Consider the following 19,922-nt stretch of genomic DNA (forward strand, 5'->3'; position numbering starts at 1 on the left):
TGCACGTGTCACGTGATGTAAACACGGGTAAGCAAAGGTCATGCTTCGCTGGTCTCGTGCAAGTGCGCACACGTGAGCGCGGAGCACAGAGAAGCAGTCAGAGCTACAGGCTACAGTGAGGCTAAAAACAGAGTTCATATGACGTTTTTCCAAACAACTTTTTATGTCGCGGCTTCAGGACACTTGGATCACTACGGATGAGCATGTTGGAGATACTTTATGGTTTCAATTTTGTGTTCTTGGACGTTAGTCTGGGGCGCCGTCAGCCATTAGGTGTGCTAGCCGCTCCCCACAAGGGATGTGAGCACTCTAAAACTTCACCAGGGCCTCCGTCGGCATGAGGGTGAGTAGATAATGGCTGAATTTTTATTTTTGGGTGCACTATCCCTTTAATTTGCCTTTTCCCACTTATATCCACATAACTTATGATTGTTCATCAAAAATCTCATTGTGTAAATATTTTGTGGAAGCACCACCCTTGCAATATCACCACAGTATCAATATTGAGATATCTGGTAAATAATATATGTTTTTCTCCATATCACCCAGCCCTGTTGTTAAGTAAATCCTTAATCTTGGTTGGTTTGGGTTTCTATAGCTAACCTTATCATATCACGGTCTTGAAAAATAACACCTTGCAGCTGAAGGACAGAAATATAACTATAAAAAAGGTGGATCACTTCAATACTCCCTCGTCATACGGAGGTTTAAATGTGTCGTCAATGACAAATCTATTCTGCACCTCACTGGCTCAGGTGTTCTCACAGTCCAGATGCTGAGCGTGATGAGCAGAAATCTAATGAGTGTGCTGATTATTGCAGTGCTGATGGCTTTGGGGGTCAGAGGCAGCAGGTGTGCTGAGGAACTGGAGCCATGCAGAGCAAATGTTTGGTCTCCGCTTCACACAGGATGAGTCAACATGACCAAAGTAACCCAATGGACCTTTCCTAAACATCACTGGCCTGTGTGTGTTTGTGTGTGTTGGAGGAAGTGTGTTGTGTATAAGTAAGAAGGACCTTGAAATATTGAAATGCTGTGTGAATGACATTCCTATCCCTGTGTTTAAAACCTTATATCAGACTCTGTCGGCTAAATTTACAGATAACACCACAGCAGTGTATGAAAATAAATGCACAGCCTCAGAATTTTAATACAAGTAACGTCTTGCATCTGTCTGGCAGCACTGCAAATATGGTGTTTATGAAATGCTGATGTGACCTTGCCTGTGTCTGAGTGTGTGTGTGCATATGAGCATGTAGTTAATAGTTGCAGGTTGGCATGTGACATGTGGCTTTGTCTTCATTAGAACAACATCAGGCCGTGCACCATGCAGCACAATGGCTTCATTTAGCCCGCTGTTCTGCCAAGAGCTGCTCTGTAATAACACGGGTCAGGACCTGAGTGGGAGCGAACCGTCACACTGCCACCGCCCTCTTATGTGATGAAAGACGCTGTCAACAATCCCCTTTGCTGCCGCGCTAATCTACGTTGCTAATACACCCTTCTCCATCCCTCGCTCTAAGCTTTTGCTCCTTCCTGTGCTCCAGTCTCTCCGTTTTCTGTCTCCCTGCTGCATTTTTACTCTCCCGTCTCTTTTCCTGATCTGCGTGGCGTTTAATCGTTCTTTTATTCTGCAATCTTCCCTTACACACTTTCCCATCCTGTTCTCTATCCTTTCTTCAAGCTCTTCTTATTTGTTTCCTTTTTTCATTTCCGTTTATATTCTATTCAGCCTTTTTAAGGTGCTTTCTCTGTTTTCTCAGCTCCTGTAACCTTTTCTGGAAGTTTCCTCTGCTGCTCTGGTAGTTAATGGCAGTACCAGTGATACATGGTGCATACTTACATACCACTTGAGTTTGCTTCAATTTTGTGGAACTTTTTACTTCACCCCAGATAATTTTTCTACTTCTACCTCACTAGATGTATTTGTTGTTACTGGAGGCTTTGTAGATAAAATTAAAGCCACTTGAGACAAGTCTAATTCAAGTTTCATGTAGGTCAGAGCAAGTCCTTGAGTGCAAGTCTAAGTCAATAACAAGGCAACTCACAAGTCAGCATCCGTTTGGTTATGTAAGACCTGCCCACAGGTGCCTTATTTATTTTTTTATTGTCTACCAGGTCAATAAGGTAATTAAAGTTCATACAATTCTGTAGTTTAAAGGAACACTTCACCCCAAAATGATAATTTTGTATATCAGTTACTCACCTCGTGTTGTGCTGAATTCATGAAGAAAACTTTGCCTTTCCTCACACAAAGAATCCAAAAACTGAGAAACTCTTGATGAATTGAAGCCATAGGGGTCTGCGTTTAATTTAACAACAGCAAACTATCAAAACATCTGTTTCCAAACTCTCACACAACTCATGCAGTGTAATTAAAGTCTCATTTATCCAGTTGTATGCTCAGTACTTCCCAATCAGACAGCTCTTTCTGACAGGGAGCTGAACTGAAATTTAAACTTGCCTATGTTCTCGTCATCTGTGTGGTTATGCAAGACCTGCCCAAGGGTGCCTTATTTATTTTTTTATCACCTACCAGGTTGATAAGGTAATAAAGTTTATAAATTTCTATAGTTTAAAGGAATACTTCAGCTCAATTACTCACCTAGTGTTTTACTGAATTCGTAATTCACGTGTTTTTCCTCAGGTCTCTGGTGAAGAAGAATCCAAACACCAGGAAATTGAAGTCATGGGGGTCTGCATTTAATTTAAACAATAGCAAACTATCAAAACATGTTTCCAAACTCTCACACAACTCATGCAGTATTATCAAAGTCTCATTTATCCAGTCGTATGCTCAGTACTTCCCAATCAAAGAGCTCTTTCTGACGGGTAGCTGCACTTAAAGTTAAACTTAACTATGCTTTCTTCATAGCCAGACTCCATTGACAAAAACATATATTTTCCTCACAGAACATGCCTCGATCAGTTCAGGGTCCGACATTAACGGTTGCCCGAATGCCCGGGGCAAGTAAAAACAGCCGGCGGGCCAGCAGACCCTGCGTAGACATGCCCGATCGGGCAAGCAGCGCTGACTCGGACACACACACATACCGGACAGCCTCTCAGTCCTTAGCCACTAACGTTAGCTCAAGGACAATAAAGAATAACTAGGAGATAACAAAAGAATAAAGAGATTTCAAAGACTTAAAAAATAAGGGACATGAATCAAAACAACAAGAAACGAGATATATCCCCAGTCATGCACACCCAGTTTTAATAAACTCAGTACTGTTTTTCAACGTATATTGTTTTGTCTTCATTCAATGTAGTTAGCACATATTGTTATTGCACCATTGGTTTTGGCCTTGGTGCCCCACATTTTGGCCGTGATGCCCCAATAAATTTGTATTTATCAAAGGCCAAAGTGGCCTTGCCCTAAAAATATCTTAACTCCAGGCCTGTAATCGTGTATTTCTTCTCCTGTTTCTGTCCTCGGAGGGGCCACTTGCAGTGTGCTGCTTTTTTATGTGCTGCTGCCTCCATTGGCTGAGCGTCTCTGCTGACGTAAGATATAAGTCATGAGCAAAAATATGCACCAAAAAACCTTAATGTCGGACCCTGCAGTTAGTTTTAGGGATGCACCAATATGGATATGGGAACGATACAAATAATCGCTAACTGTAGCATCACAAGACTAGCAGTTATTAATAAGTTTAACAACAGAGTTGAGCCCTTTAAAGGCTTGTTGTTGGATGTAAGCTGCTGCTGCTAATTAGCTCGTGCTAACACTCTGGAGATGGGCCCTCAGCGCTGTGTCTGACCTGTGTCGGGCAGTCAGAGATCTTGGCGCAATCCTGTTGTCTCCCTCTGGAACTGTGAAAGACTTCTACACTGTGACATGTTTCACCCTCTAGACAGCGTGCTGCAGTTGTTGTTCTTCTTCTCTGTGTCTGTATAATTTTAATAATTGGAATAATGCATTATTATAAAAATGTGCATTATCGGCCCAATACATATCGTGCATCCTTAGATTGTTGGTGGTGTTGTGTGAAATTGAACCAACCCTCTAAAGCACCAAAGTCACACAGTGTTTGTCACTATACATCACATCGTATCACAGTCAAACAAGCCCTTGTTTTGTGCTGTAAAAATGTTTGTCCTGACTGGATTTGTTTTTGCCTACGATGGTGTCCAACATACTGACAAAATAAGTGGAGCGTTTAGACATGATGTATGACTTCCCTCTCTGCTGTGATATGTCTGGTCTAAAAATTTCAGTACTTTTGTCTGCATTAATTATCCTGACTGTCTGTCATAGGATCTTATGCTATGTGTGAGGCATCTATCACAGTGTATCTCTGTGCATTTGTGTGTATGTGCACGTTCATGGTCGTGCACATGTACATCAAGCAAGATTGTTTCTACTCCCTGATGGATAAAATGGTTTTACTCCAGATAGCAGCTTTCATAGAGATTTATGAGCATGCACGCATGGACACACGCATGCACACACACGCGTACACACAGTAGGAGAGATGGGTGAGCTGGAAAGGAAACCTGGGAATGGAAGGAGGACGAAAGGCAAAGGAGATTGGAGCAGAAAGCAACCTGTGAGCTACTAAGATATAAACAGGTGAATGATTTTCTGTTCCCTCTCAGATTGTTTCCTCATCTCTCAGCCTGGCCCGTTCCTTAGAGAGATGAGCTGGAACTGCAGTCCCTTCCTAAGCAGCCCTGGTAGACTATCTGGCACAGACATATAGCTGGGCTACTGTCGCTCCTCCGTGCACTGCTGGCCGCCGTGCGCCACTGGCCAAGCTGTTAAAATGCACAGCCTTATTTTCTGCTCTGAATCGCATTAGCTCTGGGGCTGTCGTAAACTGATACAAGCAGCAGCCCTTAAACATACACACAATCTTGAAGAACACCATTCGTGTGCACACATACTCCTTCACTTACACACACATGCACAGTTGCTCATACATACACATGATTTGGCTACACACAACTGCAAGCAAAAACATGAACACTGTCCTGGAGGACCAAACGCTCTGACCTTTGCAGAGATTCATCTATTTTCCTCAAAGCTCTTTTGTTTCTTCTCCATTTTCCATTCCATTTGGCAGGGTAAGAAAAAAAGTAAAGGGAAATTTGAAGCGAAATCCAAGAGTTGCTTTCCATTTGGTTAGTAGATGGAGTCAGAGTTACTATAAGGACAATGAGGTTGCCAGACAAACACCTGCTGCAAGTTCAGCCACTGCATAGGCACCACGATGTCTTTTCTTTTTCTTACTGAGAGAAAAGAGGAGACGTGCTGCATAGGGGTCGAAAAAACAATTATTCACTTTAGTATCCTGATTTTTCTTTTTCAGATTTTTAATCAACTTTTTAATGCCTGTACCACTTTAATTTAAAAGGAGAGGTATTGTGGTAATTTACGAGTAACGTGACACGTTATATATGCTTCAAAAAAAAGAAAAACAAAGCGAACAAAGCAGAGGCGAGACAGCAGACTGGTGGACGGTCTCCACCAGCTGCTCAAATAGTAACTAGATTTTAGAAACTTTCTCTTGCTGCAGTTGCGCAGATGAGACCAGCTGTGTACCCTGGCACTTGGGTTTGCGCTTGCTGAATTCGAGTTGCTACAGCCGCTACTGTGAACTCCATTTCCTGGGCTTCCACCCCCTCTTACCCTGTGGATAGTCTCCTAGCCATGGCGAGAGGTGAGAGGACTGCAGGGTGCTTGGCTAGCTAATTCTTGTCTCATTTGTGGTCTGACCATAGACTGTATATAAAGATGTACAACCCATATCTACTGTATAAAAACGAAGCTAAAATATCCCAGATACGGCCGCTGCCATCTTGCACTTGTGTAGGCATTTGGAGCCAGAGTCTGCGCATTAGTGATCTCCATTGTTATCAAATTCCCGCCCATACACGCGTTCGACCAATCGTGAACAGCACCAATGATAGCGAGCACAAACAGCTGTCAATCATGACCTCAATCCCCCTTTATTTAACATCAAATGAGAACCTAACTTGAGCACTTGAACACACATTAGCATGATCAGAACTACCTAAAACGACAGAAATTTTACTTGACGTGTACTTGGAGTTTTTAGTTTGGTCCATGTCCTATCGGCTAACATGGAGTGGGTGGGTTTTTTGACGTATACTGCAGCCAGCCACCAGGGGGCGATCGAGATATTTTGGCTTTACTTTTGGGGAGCTGTCAAGTCCTCCATCTATATATACAGTCAATGGCTCTGAAAAACAGAGAGATGTCAGAGAGAGAAAGTGAGGCGAAGAGCTGAGTGAATCAATGCACTGCACCAAGCTCTACAGCGGAATGGGATTTTACCTACTTTAAATACTTACAAAAATAAAAAATCAATAAGTGTCAGTCAATGTTGATATTGTGGCAGCTGCCGGAAATAAATCAATGTTTAAGAAACACTGCAAGCTTGATGAGCAGCAACAGCTAAACATAGCTTTAAGTTTACTTCAGAAAGTATGTATTTTTTATTCATTCTACTGTAAATTTAATGTACATTTTAGTAGAGAAGTAAGTGTAGTTTAATACAGCACCTGTAAGAGAGCAAGGTCACAAAGTCTAAAAAGACCATAAAAACATTTGTTTATATACCACTTTTGTATGCAGTGTATGATGCTGCTGAAACTCAAGTCAGGGACTGACAGAGAGATAAAATGTGCACCATATTTGGAACTATATCTCATGACAAACAGTCTCTAGCAGTGTATGATTTAACTTTTTCCCATGGTCAAGTGGTAAAAAGGTGAACCAAAAAACGCAATAAATTGTGGTATCGCAATCACCATACGAGTAAGATTACAGTACTTAAAAATTGCAATGCATATCGAATTGTCACCCAAGAATCGTCATAGTATTGAATTGGGAGGTAAGCATATCGTCCCAGCTCTAAGACATAAATCTAGTTGGTGTGTGTGTGTGTGTGTGTGTGTGTGTGTGTGTGTGTGTGTGTTGGGAGACCGATTTGAAGTCATGTTCAATAAAAGTTTGGCTATAAAGCTGCTTACACTTTCACACTGCTCACATTTAGTGTGTGAGCAAGGCTGTGTCTTTGTGTGAGCGTATGCTTGCTTGCATATAGTTGGTAAATCCTTTCAGCTTGTAGGTGTTAAATCTTTTATGTGTTTTTCAATTAGAACTCCACCTCGGGGATTACATCTGTTAAGAGAAAAATAGATGTTTGTTTCCAGGTAAAATCAGAAACGACCAAATACAAGATGTTTAAACAGGGATTTGTGTTGGGAATGAGGCTTTATTCTGTCCTGTCTACAGGACGCCACAGTGAAAAGACCAAGTGAACAAACAGGCCAAGACAACAGCCAGCCTTTCAGACAGAGTGGCAGTGACACCTCTCTCAGCTAGTCTCCGAGCTGTCAGTCCCAACTAGGCTGTCGCCTCCCCCCTCTCCATATCATTGACTTGCTGCTGACTTAAACGCACTTTTGCCAAGCCCCTCTGAAATGATGCATTGTGCCGGAGGAGTTATCATAGAGGACAATATTCTCCTGAAACACAGTCTTAAAGTGGACTTGAGAGAAAGGAGCTGGCTGCTTCACTTTCTCTCCGCGGTTGCTAGGTTAGTTCTCCACACAGAATCACTGGGGCCTTTATGGGCGGCTGGCACCATCTCAGCCCCCTGCCTCCGACTGCTCTGCCCTGTGTGTGTGTGTGTGTGTGTGTGTGTGTGTGTGTAAGACAGAGAGGAGAGAGAGAGAGAGAAAGGGTGGGCAGCAGAGGGAAGATCATTCCTCTCACTCAGGGTGGCGTGCTAGGACTTCCAAAGTTCCTGCCACCCCTCGTGCCCCCTTCTCTCCGCTGGCGTTCCCACAAGTGTGTCTGATGGCTGGTTCCTGCGGCCGCGCTCTTTGGCCCTGACCTCAATCCGTCTCGTTAAACTATAATTGGAAATGAGCTAGACATTTACCTCTCTTGATATATATCTGTGAACTCGCCCTCCTCTGGGAAATCTGTACCTGCGTGCCCCCTTTCTAAATCAAAGGCTGGGATTTCTCACCTACAGCTAAAATCATTTAGGCAGATCTGAGCCGAGGTGAAGGTTTGCACTGTCACAGAGAGATATTTCAGAGAGTCTGCCCCAAGGCGCTACTTTACAGCTCAAGAGACAGAGGGCCAAAATGACACTCGCCACCACACTTTATTCTGTTAGAAGACAAATTGAGGTGGGCTGCCACACCCTGCACTGCAGCCGTTTGCCATCATAAATCACTGGCTGAAATGATGTGTAATCAATGCTGTTCTACTCTTCATTTTGTGACAGTAGTCGTACTGCTGTTCAGTATTCTGCTGCGCTGCATATTACATGAGGAAATGTCCCATTGCTAGAACAAAGGGGGATTCTCATTACCCTGAAGGCAACACTAATATCAAAAAGTAGATAGTTCAGTATAAGACTTCTGCATTTTAATGTTCACTAGGTAATTTGTGCAGAAGTGGGTCTCTCTGCCACATGTGTGCACTATTGTGTCATGAATGCAATGAGCTCTCAATGTCCTTTTGTCTATTCTATAACAGAAACAAAGACACATGCAGGAACAAATAAGCAGCTGCTGTACGTACAGTAAACAAACACACACAAATACACACTCTCTGACGTTGTCTTTCCCCATCCCTTTCAGACTAATACACCTGCAGACAGACCGCCTCCACCAGAAGATCGATGGTTGTGTCCTTGGAACTACAAGCTCAAGGTCGGCTTCCCTATCTTTTCCTATCTCTGTCTCTGGTATGTGTGTATATGTACACTATGTGCAGTATATATATATATATATATATATATATATATATATATATATACACACACATATATATTTGTAGTTCACTGCTGGAAAGATGGTCTTTTCATAAAACTAGGCTGGCAGTAAAAAGGCACAAATACATTAAATCTTGTGCTACATGACCAGAGAAAAAATAGGAAAAGGGTTGTGACATTCGCTTTTGCTCAAGAGGTCGAAAACCTACAACTACCAGAATGCACTGGATCAATAAATACTCCCGCTGGTTGGTGACGTATTGCAAGTTGCTTGCATGAGAACAAAATGATGGCCAGCTTATAACAAATTATCTCATAAAAAGTTAAACCTGGGGTGTCAAACATACGGCACAGGGGCCAGAGCCGGGCCGCCAAAGGGTCCAATCAGGCCCACATAATTACCTTGCACACCTAATACTGATGTACTTGTGAAGGCTAAGAGGTGCCAGGTTTCAGGAGCATGATAATGATTGAGTAGCTTTTTTTCTTGTAAAATGCTGCTTCAGAGGTTTTTCTCACCCCGACCAGAACACAGTTCTTTTCTTTCACTTTAGTTTGGTGTGGTAATGTCAGGATTACTACACAGGAGTGGAAATGTATGGAAAAATGCACGGGTAATGACAGTGAGGAGTTGACTGTGGAAAAAGTGAGAACTATTGTTGAAATTGTATTTATTCTTCTGAAGACATCACAGGCTGTTTGTCATTAGTTTTGTAAAGGGATGTGAGTTTTTAAAATGTACTTTGGAGGTGTTTGTTATTAATAGGGCATTATGCAGTGGTTTTACTGGTATGGCCTGGTCCTGGGAAGTCTGGGAGTGTGGAGGGCTCCAAATCCACAAGCGGACTTTCTGCAGACTTCCAGAGAGTCTGCTTAGGGTACAGACTTCACTGATTTAATTGCCCACAATTAATTGCAATATGGATGTGACGTTGTAGTCTTTATTTTGTAACAGCCGACTAAAAAACAAAACTTATGTGTATGTAAAACAGTTACTGTAACCTAGTAAACTCAACTTGAATCTTGTAGCCCAGAAATAATATTCAAGTATAGGCTATATATATGATTTGGTAAATACAGGCTATAGAGGGTAATCAAAACGTACTGTATTATTGCAGCACAGTGTAATGCCAAATATATAGGCTTGAAAACTGGCCGAAAAAACAACAACAAAAGAAGATCTTCTCATGTAACTAATAGACCTACGAACCTTATGAACTGTATTTGAATGTCTGCAGTCTTTGTTATACAGAAACTTATTTTGGTTACTCACAAAACCCTATACATGAGATTTATATCCTGTTATTAGCAGGGACAGATGAGCAGACAGAATATGACAGCAACGAGTAAGACCGTCTGAAGGGCTGTCTATCAGTGGCTTGCGGTCTCTGCCCTTGCAGACTTTACGTGATGACGGTGAGCTTGTTACAGTACGTACTACTAGAGGCTGAGAGGAATCAGCCCACAAGTCCAGAGGGTGGACATTTGGATGCAGCCTTTGATCTCAATTTTTCAGCTCCATTTTTCATAATACAGGAAACAGTATGGTACCCACTTCCTGTTCACAAACTCTTGTATTACAACCAAACAGTGCACTGAAATATGTTTCTGAAGAAATAGGCAATGCAGTGACAGAATCTTGGTTTATATTTGGTCAACACTGCTTTGTTGTACAGCTTGATCAGAGATTGGTCTGAGTTTGAGAAAAAGACAGAGAGGCGTCTCTCTGCTTCTGTACTTTGTGTCTGTGTGGTGGGCGTACAAAAATGAGGAAGTACAATCTGTAGTTTGAGCTACAGCTCAAGAGCCAGTGAAAATCTGCAGGATGACACGTTTTTTTGCTAGCAAATGAGCAGGGAAATCTGGGTACTGGTAAGATGGAGGGCAGTTTACCGTAGTTCATTACACATACTACCCTTTTTGTTATGATACACAGCTGATTTAAAATAATTAAAGTATCCCTGTAAGTCAGTGTGTGCCATCTGTACAGTTTGTGACAGAGCTTATGTGTGTGGACAGACTAATAACAGTGAATCATCCTCTGCACCTTTCTGTCCTCTGACATGCAGTTCTTTCCTTTGCCTTTTTGTGTGTTGCACCCTCGGACAATGACACATGATTCTTTTGTATAACAATATACATAAATAAAAATCAATTACCAAATATTTAAACTGCTCATGTCATGCCGACACTCAGTTATCTCGGAAACATACTCATCCAGCAGACTCTTGAAAGCAAAGACAGACTGACATCAATTTACCATGAGAACTAAAAATACTGCTCATGAAAATGAAAAAAATAACTAAAAATAGTCAGGATATTATGCTGTGTCTGGAAGACATGCTGCAGAAAGCTGCAGAGTATTACTGTATTGCTAAACTCAAAATGTTGAACGAGCCAAGTGGTGTCTGAATATGAGAGTTTCTGAGAGCGATCTCACCATTCTAACATTCAACAAAAGAAAACAAATCTGTAGCCGGCTGCTTCTTTCTTCTGCTCCACATACTTTCATTCAACATGCTGAAAAGGCTCTTTACCATCCACCTTTAGTGTGAAAAAACAAAAACAAACAAACAAAAAAAAGCATAATTGGCAGACACTGAATTACAGATATTTTTTGATGGGCACAAACATAAAACAATGACTCTTTTATCTGCACTCTAAACATCAAAGAACACTGCTTTCTATCAGGGTGAAGCACCCTGAGATGAATCTCATGCTTGAATAATAATAAGCACATTTTTCTAAATATACAGGCCTGTTTATCCCCATGGCTGAGGAAAATACATATTTATATGCACATTTCCGTACACTCATTCACAGTGTAAGATGAATTTATATCTAATCCATATTTTGTCTCTATTATTGTTTAGGCCATAAAGAATGCTATTCAGCCCAGAAAATAAGCCACAGTGTGAGCATTATCAAACAGGTGGAGTCAAATAAAGCTATGATTGGTGTGTGAAATGAAATTTATGTTTGCTCCCTCAGCACCTTTACTGTCTCAGAGAGCATAGCATATCCCGGGCTGCATTCTGCCAGAGGGGAATAGTTTGTATGGGCATGCGATGGTGGTTGCATATAAATGGACTTTTATCATATCTTAGCTCTGTTACGGTCCTTTGTCATCTCAGCCAGAAAGCTGCAATCCACAAACACAGGGTAACAAGCTGCTACACAACCGCTAATAACAGGGCATCCAAAATGTGTCCGGTTATTAAACTGATCAAGGTTTAATTGACAAATTTACTTTCAAATGAATAATGAGAACCATGGGCATTCAACGCCACAACAATCTCCCACCTCCTCCCAGAGACAAGAGCTTCTCAGCCCTCCTGAAGCCACTGGCTGACCTATTTAAGCCTCATAATGATGATGAAGCTGCCAAACTAATGACCATTTCCCTATTGCATTAGAAAGTACTTCCTCTCATTGTGGTGCAGTGGCGTCGGCTAAATGCATAAGCCAGCAGCAGTTGTCTGACACAGTCAGAGTCATCCACCCACACAACCCGGCAGGGCGTAGTAAGAGGGCCACTAGGAATGACTCACTCCAGATCATTTTAAATGTAATGAACGCGGATTAGCCACTCTCTCATCTTACTGTATACTCTGCTCTGCAGACTTCTCGTCCTGGGCCAAAAAACACTTTATGTTCCCGATACAGAGTGAACACAAAGAGTAGAAAGAGACTGAGAGGATTAGAGGATGATAGCTGGAGGAACGGAGATGTCTCTTGTCTCCTTTTCTTTAATCTAAGTAGCATGCTAACTCCAAAAAGAGAAACAACTCAACCAGCACTCAGTACGAGGGTAAATATATAAACCCATATAAATAAAATGAGTAGAACAGATATTCCCATTCAAATAAACATCAGGATGGTCAGAGTGGTGGTCATATTTTATGTGTACCGTTGCTATTGCAAACACTGTAGTGGGCTAAAGGCCTTTGCACACTGAGTCAGTTTTAGAATAGAATACTTTATTTGCCATGTCACAAGGTTGATTGGATGCATTTTTTTAATTCCAACAAAAAATTGTTAATCGTTGTTAAAATTCGCAATACGTGACAAAATGAAAAGACACATTTCCTCCTTTGCCTCTCTTCACTGGGCTTACCTATCTGGCTGTCACCACTCCCTCCCTGTCTTTCATTTGGCACCACAGCTGCATGAAGGGGCGGAGCTGGCCTCCGTCTCTGTCACATGCGGTGTGCGGTCCACATCCTCCTACTCCTCCTCATCATCATCGTCATCCACCTGACTATCACTACAGTATCTGACCTGTTGAAAGTGAGCTATCTGAGTTATGAAATTATTCTGTGCGCCCCGGTCCTCTGTCTTGTTGCAACTCTGTCCCGCTGCTACTATTTCTTCACTGATTCTTGGTCAAACGTCTCTAAAGGCTCTGACAGATGCGAAAAACACAGAAAATCAAATCTGTTGCAAAAATTTTATTGATGGACAGACTTAGTGTGCAAACATGATTGACACAACATGAAGTCGTATTTATTTTTAGACGTGCCACAATTAAAAAATGGACTCAATGTGCAAAGGCCTTAACTTCAGTATAAAGTTCCATTAAGTCGTAAACTCTCCGGGGTGAGGTTTTGTAGTACCGACCAAACAAGCAGTGTAGTACAATCTCAAATAAACAATCAGTTAGTTGTGAATTATCACCATAACTGTTATTTCCCTGTCTCTTTTGTCGCCATTGATTGCATGTTTGTTGTAACATAAAGTACTTTAGCTACGTCTGAAGAACCACTGAGAGCTGCTGCTCTGTGGACAGCTGAGAGGTTTAGAGACATCAGAAGGATAAACAGCATGCAGATCAGCATATTTTTATATTTTAATATTTAAATTAAGGGTTTATTTTGACTGAATCAGAGTTAGTTATCATTGGAACAATGGACTAACTAGATGACTAACTTAGATGGTTCTGGTAAGTTGTATTTTGTTTCTCTGGAGTTTGAATGAAGTGTGTTTTTATTACGCTAACATTAGTCTGAGCATGGTGAAAGAGAGAAACTTGGATTGATGTACAGTTGTACACACCTTATAACCCCACTGACATGTTGTCACAATAACAGCTAACAACAATCGTGATTTTCTTTTGTATCAGTCACATGACCGCTGCAAACCATTTAATGTCCGCTCTACCCTCATTCTTTTTCTACGTGTAAACCCTTTTGTTTATTCACGTGATGATGTACAAGTATTACTCCACATAACACAATGGTGAGTTTGGCAGATACTGACATGGCCCGTGTGATGTTGTGATACATCACAGTGTAAATAAACAATAGATTTGGTTTCAGCATTGGTGCTGTCTGTGATTCATGGATTGTGTCTGAACCGCCCATGAGAGACTGTCACTGTCAGTCAGTTACTGGTCTTTCAGTTTCCTTGCCATATTGACAGCTGATCTGAAGCCCTCTCATCCAGAGTCCTTCAACAGAGCGAGCATCACAGACGCGGACAGTCACACAACATGCAACTGAAGCGGTGCAGATTGTCAGAGCTAGAGGAGCAGACAAGAGGAGCCGGAAACAGATTAGTCCATTTTGATCTGTTTAGCTGCTACTCAGGGGAATACAGGCGGGCCCACATGAGAGGATGACACATACTGGAATACTGAGGAAGGATTGACAGACGCTGCCACTCACACCCGTTCACTGGCTGACACTATGTAGAGACTGGGGAGGAAAGGACTGAGATGTAAGGAGGACCAAGCTAGGGACTGATGAGAGAAAGACTGTGTTGTTTACCAGCATTGCTTGGCAGTAATTATGATGATGTTTTCATGTCGATTAAGTGGGCGTTATTAGTGATTATTGGTGTCATAGATATGGGTTAGAAGGGTCCTGCTACACCATCTATTAAGTTCAGAATGCTGTTATCAGTGTATTAAATGGCCATGTTTATTGTAAAGTGGTGACAGAGGAAGTCAGCTGATGAAAAATTGGTATAGAGAGAGAGAGAGAAAGTCCACTTGAGAGGGTAGTATGGGTGATAGGTGGGTCAAACACTGGACTTTCACCCAGGAGACCAGGGTTTGTGTCCCATGTGAAACCAAAAGGCATTGTTGAGTTATTTAAGAATGTGATGTGTCACATGGATCATGCTATGTGACTTATGTCATGTGACATACACCACGTAACGTACTTATTCTAAGCCAAACCCAGAGGTTGTTATAAACCTCACCACATTGGTAAAGTGAAACCCAGCTTGTGACACTGATAACCACTAATAATGCTCACTTCATCATGTGATAACATTTTTTTTTGCATTTTTGCCTTAGATAGGTCTTGCGTGAAATTAGGAGAGAAAGGAGATGACATGCAGCAAAGGGCCAGGGTTGAAATCAAACCCGTGGCCACTGCAGCGAGGACATAGCATTTGTACATGGGGCACCCGCTCTACCAGATGATCTAGTGGGCACCCCAAGTGATAACATTTCAAATGGGTGTTTAAATTCAGCAACTGCAATCAAATTACTAATTCCAGTAACAGTTAGTCCCACATTTTGGGGAATGGACTGATGTCTTACTGGAACATGGGTAAAGGACGCACACATCAGTTTCATCACTGTGCGTGCATTGGAGTGACAAGTGCAGCATGTGTTATGGCTTCAGTGTGCTTCAGTCAAAGTAGCTTTTGGGTGTTTGACGAGAATCTCTCTTTCCCTGCATTTCCACATTTCATAATAAAGGGGTCAGACAGTTTTTGTACCTTTCTAAAAATCCCCCAAGCACACCCACTTCAAGCAGGGATTGGTCAGATGTGTAGAGGTGAGAAGGAATGAACTGAACTGTGTATCCTTTTGGAAAAGTTGCAGTTGCGTGTTCGGATGACATGTTGTGCAACATATAGTCACATATCCCTGCCTTTATCTTGATGCAGGGACTTGAGACCAGAGGAGGTCACAAGTCTCCTCCAAGAAAGGAGGAATGTGACCTGTAGAGATGTATTTACATATTGTGTTCTCTGGCTGGTAAATCACAGGTTCAATCTGGAATTACCTCCATTTTGTTCAGAGTTGGGAGTGCGTGTAAAGCTGCAATTTTATTATGAGAATGGAACTTAAGTGTTGACTTTAAAGTTTTAGGAAGCAACCTTTGACAGCTGGACTGAGTGAGGGAAGTAATGTAATGAGTAATATAACTCATTACTTCTATCAAGTAAACAGGAAGGTAATGTGATTATCTTCTGTTGATGATGTGTCATGCATTACATTTTCCAAGTAACTTGCCCACGCCAAAAAGGTCACCCACACAGTCCCCCAGGGGAACCATGTGATCTCTGTGTCTAACAGGCACCCATAGTAACAGGAGGGACACTGAATGAGAATCATAAAGTCAGTTTTCTGAGGTCTTACAGAGGACAGCCTGTCCCCACCTTCCCTAATCAATTTCTCCCTTTACACTAACCATTACTTATTCCCTTCAATCCCAAATGTTCATGCAGTCTCAGCCCAGACCACTGGGACGTACTGCAAGCGCATCTCCCTGACGGGAGCCATCTGCCTGCTTCTCCCCTCCTGTCATTAGCCCATCTCTGAGATGTTCCCAACACATATCATTGGCTGCAATCTGTCTGTCTGCCTTTACCGCCAACCAAACATCTGAACAGCCGAACTCTCTGATGGGTGGAGGGCTGGAAACTTCTCCTGCCCGTCTGCCTGCTCTGCTACACCTCCCCCTCCTTCTCCTTATTCCACTTCTTCATCTTCCCCCATCTCCAGTCAAAAAACTTTTCTTCGCCTTGTTTCATCTTCCGAGTCGTCATCTCTGATCCTGTTCTTATTTCTATCTCTCCGTGGCCTTCTTCTGTTTCCTCATTCTTGCTCCCCCTCCTCCCCCCTACCTCCTTCCCATTTTTGTTCCCGCTGGCAGGGTGCAGCCACATATTCGCCCGTTCCTGCGAGGGAGTGAGCGATGTGCATGTCGCCCATGGTGGCAGAGGGAGCAGCAGAGCCTGACGTGAACATACGCTGTGAGAGCTCCCATTTATAACTCCTTCTCCTAATGAACAACACGCTGAATGCAACACGGATGCAATTACCTTCAGGAACTCATTTTCATAAGGATGAACAAAAGTACTTGCTCTCACCACAAAGTGGAAAAGTCAGAATGGATGCTAATGGGCTGCTGGCAAAAAATTATAGGAAATTGAGCTTCCATGCTAAAGAGGCTAGCACTTGGACTGTGGAGCATTTTCTACTCTCCAGCTCCAGGCCTGGCAACCTGAAGCCGAGGGAGTCACAGCCAGTTTTGCCATCTGCATCTCTAACCTCACGGTGTGTGTCAGCAGGCAGGTTTGCACCTCCCTCCCTCGTGCCACCACCATTGCCATGTTACCTCCATCTTGCTTGATCACATGTGATTTGATCACTTTTAGCTGAGGGTGAGGAAATTGGAATCACTTTTGCTTCCTCCTCAAGCTTGCCTGTCCCATGTTGGTGCTGAATCAGACAGAAAGAAAACTCACCTGCTGTAAAATATAATCTATTGATTCTAGAACAGCACTGATGAGTTAAAACTCTGTAAAAATGCAGAATACACTGCCAGGCAGGTGTGTTTATACGTGTGGCCAGAAAATGAGACAGAGCATAATTAATCCTCAAGCTTCAGAGCTCAAGTTGCCAGTTGTCAGCTGTCCTTCCTTCCCCACTCGCCGCACAGCCCTCCATCCACCTTCCCCCCGAAATGTAAACAGTAAGGAGGCATCAGCAGGTTAATTAGCAGGAAGAATATGGTTGGGGGCTTGGAGACAGTGGAGACAAACAGGAGGCAGTCACTCTCCTTGGCCCCTTCCTCGCTGGCAGATGCTGCCATCGCCAATGCCACGACCCCACTCAGCACACTTCTGGAGAGGAAAAAAAACCAGACATTTGGAGGGACAGGGAGACAGTTGGAGCACAAGCAGCTTTGGCCGTATAGTAAATGGATGACTAGAGAGATTTTATCAGCCCCTGAAAAGGAATTTGTCTTGCTGTCGTTTATGCCCATAAAGCTCCTCAGTGGTGGAGTGTTGGTCTACGGAGCGGCGGCCATATGGCTGGCTTGCCTGGTGAGGTGCTGTAGTAAGAGACGGAGAGGCTCCCCAGAGGACCTCTCTTTCTCACTGAGCTGTAAGGCTGAAGAATCTCAAGGTCATTCAGTAGAGAGCAATACATGTTAAGCGAAGGAGCATCCGTATCACTGACAGGTGATGAGAGTATTTTTCACAATGCTGGTTATGAGCTACTGTGAGCTATTGTGTAAACAACAAGTTCAAAACAAAAGATACACTAAGATCGACTGTTGTCCTTAAGCTGTGCAGTGTAGCTCGACCACAACTCTGTTCTATTGTCCTTTTTAGAGAGGAACTGGGAGGTGGGCGGCAGGCGGGCAGAGGTACAGGTCTTTGATAGAGTGGCTTCATTACCTCAAGTGAAGGGCAATCTGGCTTCATGCAGAGAGAGGGAAAGAAAGAAAAGAAAGAAGAACAAGAGAGAGAGAAAAGAACAATATCAGTATAGCTCACAATGGCTATGTTTACATGCACAAATTATTCCGGTTTTTGCCTGTTTTCCAAAAATGACAATATTCCCACTAAGCTGCTTACATGCTTAATGAAAATGAATATTCCACTAATATTCTTGTTTGCAGCATACTCAGATTAACATGTCGTTTGTCAGAGTGGTTCACTACCCTTTTCCTTTAGGGAGTCCTAAGTGACATATTTTATGGCTATTCCATATTATATCCAGTGCATAACAATAAAGAACAACTGATTAACTGTTATTAACCCAATCAGTTAGATCAGTGAGCTCAAGAACTGCAGGGAGTTTGTGTAAAATAAGCTATTTAGATGGATTTTGAGTGGATTATTTCCTGTGAATATTTCATCAGAGATGAGTTTTTCTGATATTTTTAGGAACTTTTTATAAGATTCTCGCTTTTATTGTGTCTTTTAGCTCTTTGGTTGTTTTAACTGTGTACTTCTCTAATGCAGGACAAGGCTGTTTAGCTGTTTTAGGGAAGGCTTTGTGAACATAGCTCATATTCAGGTCTTCAACATGTTTTTATCCTGTGGTAAAAAAATTAACAATTTCATTTAGGTGGTCCCCTGACAGCAAGAGGATTTCTTGTTTGAACTCGGTGTGGGGGGTTCGAACCCTGGATAGGGGAGCCCTTTTGTGTGGAGTTTGCATGTTCTCCCTCCGTGTCAGTGTGGGTTTTCTGTGGCTACTCTGGCTTCCTCCCACAGTCCAAAGACATGCAGGTTAATTGGTGACTCTAAATTGTCCGTAGGTGTGAATGTGAGTGCGAATGGTTGTCTGTCTCTATGTGTCAGCCCTGTGATAGTCTGGTGACCTGTCCAGGGTGTACCCTGCCTCTTGCCCAGTGACAGCTGGGATAGGCTCCAGCCCCCCTATGCTATGGTGACCGCCTAGGGGGTCGGGGACCCTCAGGTTGGTAATCAGTGGTTTATCACGTCATCACCTTCTTAAAAAGGTCGTAATTGCTATATTTGCGCACATCTAAAAACTTGCTGATATCCAAGTCTTTCATAATGTTTTAAAGTAATTGTGTTTCTCCTTTGGCCAGAAATTTGGGCTTTTGTTGTGGGCATGCATCTTTACCCCAAAGCCTTGCAAACTGTTGTCAAGTGGGTCTGTGTACAGCGTGTCCATGACAACACACAGAGCTGACCATCAACAGAAAAGAGGTCAAGCAAATGCGCTGTGTACATGTTCAAAGAATGCTATTAAACCCAGATTACTCCAGCATATACCACATCTAACTGGAAAATGTGAAATTTAGAATAAGGCCTATTTTGGAATATCCGAACAAAATTTGCTTTTTACATGACCCCTATCAGAATATTGATATTCAGAATATTGTCATTTTAGGAATAATATTGGAATATTAGAGTGCATGTAAACATTCCCACTATGTGTGATCTGTACAACTTCATTTTGGATAAGAGGTCAAATTAAACATCTAGCCAGCAGACAACAAAGAGCTGCTGTTTTCATCGTAAAGAAAGTAAACCATTGAAAAAAAGACCCACCTTGGAAAAGCAGAGGTTGTCATCTTATTGAAATTTGAAAACTCCCCCCTTAGATTTTTTTATACATGCCTGACCTGAAGGATAAAATGTTGCATC

Source organism: Epinephelus moara, chromosome 1 (assembly GCF_006386435.1).
Source record: "Epinephelus moara isolate mb chromosome 1, YSFRI_EMoa_1.0, whole genome shotgun sequence".
Taxonomy (NCBI): Eukaryota; Metazoa; Chordata; class Actinopteri; order Perciformes; family Serranidae; genus Epinephelus; species Epinephelus moara.